Here is a 6,818-nt window from a genome sequence, read left to right as displayed (position 1 = left end):
GGCCTCTATACACCTATGTAGATATTTCATAAAAAAAACACCTAGAATAGTCATTTACCACATTAACAATGTATAGTGTATTTCTGATTAATTTAACGTTATCTTCATTGAAAAAAACTGTGCTTTTCTTTGAAAAAAAAGGACATTTTTAAGTGACCCCAAACTTTTGAACGGTAGTGTATATATATATTTTTTTTTGTATGTTTCAATTCACAATATGAACAGCTGTTCACTTTGACTTCGGCCAGTAAGTTAGGTTTAGAACATTATGTTATTTCTTCTGATATACAGTGTGAAAGCATTGGTAAATTGGTCATTAAAAATATATTGTGTGTAAAATAAGTTCAAGCATTTTACATTAGTGTTTACGGTATGCATTTTTTGTCTAAGCAACAAGAAATGTGTTAATTGTATGGCCTACACAGATGGATGTTGTGCTACCTGTGTCAAGAGTTTAGGAAAATTGTTTTGAAAGTATTGAAAAAAAAATCATAGCGATTGTAAAATACTGTAACATGTTGTTTCGTATTTTGTAAAATACATATATGATGCTAAAGTGTCTAAATAGTGTGAATATCTAAAGTAACAAAATTACAAATACTGCATTATGTCTTCATGAATTTCTGATTCTAGGTGTATTACAATTATTAGACAGTTTGTTATAAGATGTTCTTTATTCATGATATTATTTTAAAAATATTTATGCTAATACAGTAGCATCTCATCATAAAGTTGAGGTAAGTCTTGACTCATAATTAGTAATAATTTATTGACTATTATTGCCTTCTGCTTTTAACAGATATTAGATCCAGGAAAAATGAAACCCATTTCAAGTTCTTCTGATGGAAGTTAAGTTCACCCAGAGAGGATGTGCTTGACAAAAGAGGCATAGTTGATGCATCCATTGGCATCCTCTTGTCCAGCCATAAGTCTGTCAACCTCATCCTCTGTCATTCTTTCCCCCAAGGTGGCCAGCACATGCCTCAGTTCGGCACCCATGATGGTTCCATTGCCTTCCTTGTCAAAGACTCTCAGGCCTTCGACAAAGTCCTCAAAGTTACCTTGGTCTTTGGAGCGAGAGATGTGCTGGAGCATGGGCAGAAATGTCTCAAAGTCCACCAGTTTGCTGTTCATGTCTTCTGGTCGAGGCTTGCCCAGGACCTTCAGCACATCTGCATTGGTAGGATTTTGTCCCAGTGCTCTCATGACATCCCCACACTGTGCAAACGTAATCTTCATTTCTCCCAAGGGAGTGCGGTCAAACAGGGTGAAGGCCTCCTTGAACTCTTCTATTTGATCAGCGCTATATTCAAGAGCAATGTTTTTAGGGTCAAAATCGGCCTCCTTTGGGGCCTCGGGCTGGGGCTCTGGGGTTGGTGCCGGCTTGGCAGCAGGGGGTGCTTCTTTCTTGGTCTCTGGCTTTTTGGGCTCAGGCTTCTTTGCTTCCACCTTCTTGGGGGCCATGCTGCTATACTTTGAGGGTTCCAAGGTGAACCGGTGGTGTGGACCTAAAATCTCAGGGTGAACAGAGTAGGAGGAAGGTTGCGAGTCCCCAGCACAGATGGTCAGAGCTTTTATACAAATAAGCCTAGACGGGAGATTATAAGCATGTGCTATGGCACACTATATAAGGAAGAAAACTGAAATAGATCTGCTTGTCTGTGAGGTCACAATGATGTATTGTTGTAAACTGCTATCATGACAGACTTAAGGGATCAGAGCACAGTTCTAACATTACTGGATCACAAACACTGACCAAAAATAGTTAGGTGTATTACTTTTTGTACACAAGTACAACTGTTCAAGTATTCCATTAAATGAAACCAAATTAATTTAACTTTCCTGAAGCCCAGATAAAAGTTAAACATTATACTTACATTATAAAGCAATATGTAATTATTATGAGGTAAGTATTATATATATATTATATACACTCCCGTTCAAAAGTTTGGGGTCACTTAAAAATGTCCTTATTTTTCAAAGAAAAGCACAGTTTTTTTCAATGAAGATAACGTTAAATTAATCAGAAATACACTATACATTGTTAATGTGGTAAATGACTATTCTAGGTGGAAACGTCTGGTTTTTAATGAAATATCTACATAGGTGTATAGAGGCCCATTTCCAGCAACTATTACTGTATGTGTTCGAATGGCACATTGTGTTTGCTAATTGCCTTAGGAGACTAATGGATGATTAGAAGGATTAGAATTAGAATGCCAAAGGTCTGCAATGTTGTAATTGCTGCAAATGGAGCATTATTTGACAAAAGCAAAGTTTGAAGAACAAAATGTATATTTCAAATAAAAATAATTATTTCTAATAATAATAATTAACCTTGTAAATGTCTTGACTATATTTTCTATTCATTTTGAAAGTTATTTGATAAATAAAAGTGTGAGTTTTCATGGAAAACACAAAATTGTCTGGGTGACCCCAAGCAGGTGTCTTGCTCAGGACCCAAGGACATGCAGGGTCAACTGTTTGCGTCAAATAAAATATATAATGTAACTAGAGAGGATACAATTTCTGGGGAAATTGTAGGGTGTGCTTGCTTGCGTCGGTTGCACAGGGGTCTGTATATTTTATATAAAAATGCATCGGGCCTACTTATTATTTATAAAGATTACATAGATTTAAAAGCATCTTTTTTTTGCTGCTCATTTACAACTCAAAATACGAGTGAAGTGTAGAATGAAATATGATGTCTTCTCATTTCCCCTGCAAGAGGCAGCTGACAGGCTGAATCAAAACGAATACATTTGGCAGACCGGTGTACAAATGGACCTAATCTCTATGACTTAAACGTCCTTTTAAGTTGTCCCTTCTCGTGATATTTTCAGGCATTTAGCCTACTCATATTGCATTCATTCATTAATAAAGAACCCCCTTTGAAGATTATTCTACGACTTTACCGGCAGAAGATAGAATCGCGATTCAAACAGTACCATCTGCTAACTGAAAATATGCCCCCAAAAACGTAAATAAGCTTGACATTTATTTAGTGGAAAATAGCTCATTCATAAAAAGCTCACTGGTAGCGATCATTGTCAGTAACAACTCAAAATGCGATATAGCCCTGTGTGGAGAAGCTGCCCCGGTAAATTCTACTACTACAGTACAGTACTAGACTACTGCTGTGTTCGTCTTGATAGCGATTGCGTTGGTTGAATTCGATTAAACGTTCCGTTGTACGGTTTAGGCTGAAATTAATTATTTTCATGAACAGATTGACAAAGTTTAGGCTGTGGCAATGAAGTTCAGGTTAGTAGTCAGATAGTTTCCCTACTGAAAGACTTTTGAGTAAGGGGAGTGCCGAACATGTTCTGTTGCCGTTTGACTTAAACAGCTGAGGAGTTGTTGTTAGCTACTCACACTAGTGTCTCGGGTACAGTAGGCTACAGCGTTGCAGTGAGCTACACTGGTTTGAAACCACAGGTAATGGTAATTTCACCAACAAATCGTTTACTAATGTCAGAATAAATCCTACAACGAAAATGTATATGTGAGGAATGTTTATTTTAACGATTGAAAACAGATACATCATAGACCACTGTAGTATGTGTTGCCCGGGCAACACAGGCTAATGTCATGATGCTAATATGTCAGTGAAATAGTAGACTACTGTTTCCGAAAGTAGATGTACTTCCTTAATAATATCAGCTTATATTGTACATTACACATCACAATTGTGTGTCATATCACAAAGTAAAATGAGTAAATATTTATCACCCTGGCCTCTTTGTTTGTGGCGTTTCTGCAGCTGCCTTGCAGTAAAGCTATAGTTAGCCTAGCTATCCCCCAAGTTAACAGATGCGAAACGAATGTTCTGCCAAAGGTAGTCACGCGTGTTTTCGTGACATTATTGCAGACCGGTGTAAAAATTGACCTAATCTCTATGATTTAAACGTCATTTTAAGTTTTTCTCTTCTCATGATATTTTCAGGCATTTAGCCTACTCATATTGCATTCATTCATGAATAAACAACCCCTTTGAAGATTATTCTACGACGTTACCCGGCAGTAGAAGATGGAATCGCAATTCAAACGGTACCATCTGCTAACTGAAAATATGCCCCCCAAAACGTAAATAAGCTTGACATTTATTTTGTGGAAAATTGCTCATTCATAAAAAGCTCACTGGTAGCGATCATTGTCAGTAACAACGCAAAATGCGATATAGCCCTGTGTTGAGAAGCTGCCCCGGTAAATTGTACTACTACGGTACAGTACTAGGCTACTGCTGTGTTCGTCTTGGTAGCGATTGCGTTGGTTGAATTGGATTTAACGTTCCGTTGTACGGTTTAGGCTGAAATTAATTATTTTCATGAACAGATTGACAACGTTTAGGCTGTGGCAATGAAGTTCAGGTTAGTAGTTAGATAGACTTTTGATTTAAGTAAGGGGAGTGCCGAACATTTTCTGTCGCCGTTTGACTTCCTAAACAGCTGTGTACTGTAGCTAGATGTTTTTGTAGTGTGTCTCGCGTAAGCTACAGCGTTGCAGTGAGCTACACTGGTTTGAAACCACAGGTAATGGTAATTTCACCAACAAATCGTTTTCTAATGTCAGAATAAATCCTACAACGAAAATGTATATGTGAGGAATGTTTATTTTAACGATTGAAAACAGATAACGCTACATCATAGACCACTGTAGTATGTGTTGCCCGGGAAACACAGGCTAATGTCATGATGCTAATACTTCAGTGAAATAGTAGACTACTGTTTCCGAAAGTAGATGTACTTCCTTAATAATATCAGCTTATATTGTACATTACACATCACAATTGTGTGTCATATCACAAAGTAAAATGAGTAAATAGTTATCACCCTGGCCTCTTTTCTTGTGGCGTTTCTGCAGCTGCCTTGCAGTAAAGCTATAGTTAGCCTAGCTATCCCCCAAGTTAACAGATGCTAAACGAATGTTCTGGAAAAGGTAGTCACGCGTGTTTTCGTGACGTTAGTGACGCAGTGACCTTAGTAACGTCAGTGACTGTGGCTAGCAAATTAGCCACCGTTAGCTTCACTTTTCGCCAAAACTTAATTTAAGCTTAAACCATGCAACGGAACGTAAATTCCAATAGAAGCAACTCAATCGCTACCAAGACGAAACTTTTGACACCTACGTTGTCTATGTAGGCCAAGTATTTACTGAGTTTTAGGGGGGCAAAAAGAAGTAAAAATAATAATAATAATAATATATATGTGAGAGAACAAAGGTTGTGCTCTCGCCGAAGGCTTGAGCACACCCAAATAGGCTTTATGACAGAGAATACGGCCCATACTCTTGACCTGGGGAAAGGATCTGTTAACAGAGTGTATGGTTTTATATATACAGACCAGGGGTGAACCAAATGTATATGTTACTTTTAAGATGCATGTTTAAAGTTGTTTTCTCTCTTGAACAGAGATCTTATTGGGATTTTTATTTTTGTTTGAATTGTTTATCACTTGTATTATTGTTTTTATTGATTTTATGTAAAGCACCTTGAGCTACAATTCTTGTATGAAATGTGCTATATAAATAAAGTATTTCTTACTTACTTACTTACTTACTTTATGAACGTGTTCATTGCCAAATGTTTGGCCCACGGGCACTGCACAAGTGTTTGTTGAAAGCACAAAAACTACCCACTGCACATAGAACAGATTTCTCAAGATAGGAATTGGCAACACAGGCTCTGCATCATTAATGAACATTTTATTTCTCACATCACCATAAACTGAGTTTGTCAGGTTGTTATGATGTGTTTTTAGTGATGAATAATGATATTATATTTTAATTATGATTACATGAAATTGACATGATTATAATGTACATCTATAATTATATTGGTGAACACATTGATGGGCATGTATTCCCTAGATAAGCTATTTTTGAAAATGCCAATAGTCATATTTTTGTTTACTAGAAGGTAAGCTTCTTACTATTAATAGAAACACCAAAAGGAAATGTAGTGCTATACAGTAAATCTATAAATAAATAAAACTGTTCAGGTATATGTAAAAGAAACAGTTGTCCGTGGCTGCTGGTTTACATATATTACATTTACATTTAGTCATTTAGCAGACGCTCTTATCCAGAGCGACACAGTACAGGGACATTCTCCCCGAGGCAAGTAGGGTGAATTGTCTTGCCCAAGGACACAACGTCAGTTAGCATGACCGGGAATCGAACTGGCAACCTTCGGATTACTAGCCCGACTCCCTCACCGCTCAGCCACCTGACTCCCATATTAACCAAAAAGACCAGAAGTGAATGATAAGGTATTACTCTCTGATGATGATAAATGCCTATTATACCTTGGTAGATTCAGATACGGTTAAAACTTGTGTACAGTCAAAGGCCGTAGCCAAGGAGTCAACATGGGGGGGGGGACCAAATTTGAAAACAAATTTCTTGGCATTCTGAAAATAAAAAATCACTAACACATGGAATTAACTTTATTTATTAGTTATTTATTAATACATTTCTGATAATACACACTTTAAAGGACAGAAATACATGCATTGTTATTTAAAGACAGTGTTTGACATTGATAGTACTCAGAGCCATAGAGTTGTACTCATACCTACCTACCCACAGCAATCAATCAACGGTTTGTTCTGTAGAAACCACACTTTCTTTTATCATTTCGGACGGCAGTGTGTGGTGGTTGCTGATGGGGTTCAAATTTAGATTTAGAAGAATACAAAGTTAAATGCCAGACCAAGTTCTTTGCAGTTTAATAAGATAAGAAATGATGCAATCAACAATGAATACAACACACCAGGATGTTCTCAGTCTAGAACAGTAAAACCGGTCGATGATGCCAG

The 6,818-nt window shown here is 37.1% G+C and overlaps 1 pseudogene; it reads right to left on the bottom strand.

Annotated features, from left to right (window-relative positions):
- Window positions 1-661: 661 nt before the first annotated feature.
- On the bottom strand, window positions 662-1,528 carry LOC136964082 (myosin light chain 4 pseudogene; annotated as a pseudogene).
- Between the last annotated feature and the right edge of the window lie 5,290 nt (window positions 1,529-6,818).

Source organism: Osmerus mordax, chromosome 20 (genome assembly GCF_038355195.1).
Source record: "Osmerus mordax isolate fOsmMor3 chromosome 20, fOsmMor3.pri, whole genome shotgun sequence".
Taxonomy (NCBI): Eukaryota; Metazoa; Chordata; class Actinopteri; order Osmeriformes; family Osmeridae; genus Osmerus; species Osmerus mordax.
The sequence above is the reverse complement of the archived record's forward strand: the minus strand, read 5'-3'. Positions and strand labels throughout refer to the sequence as shown.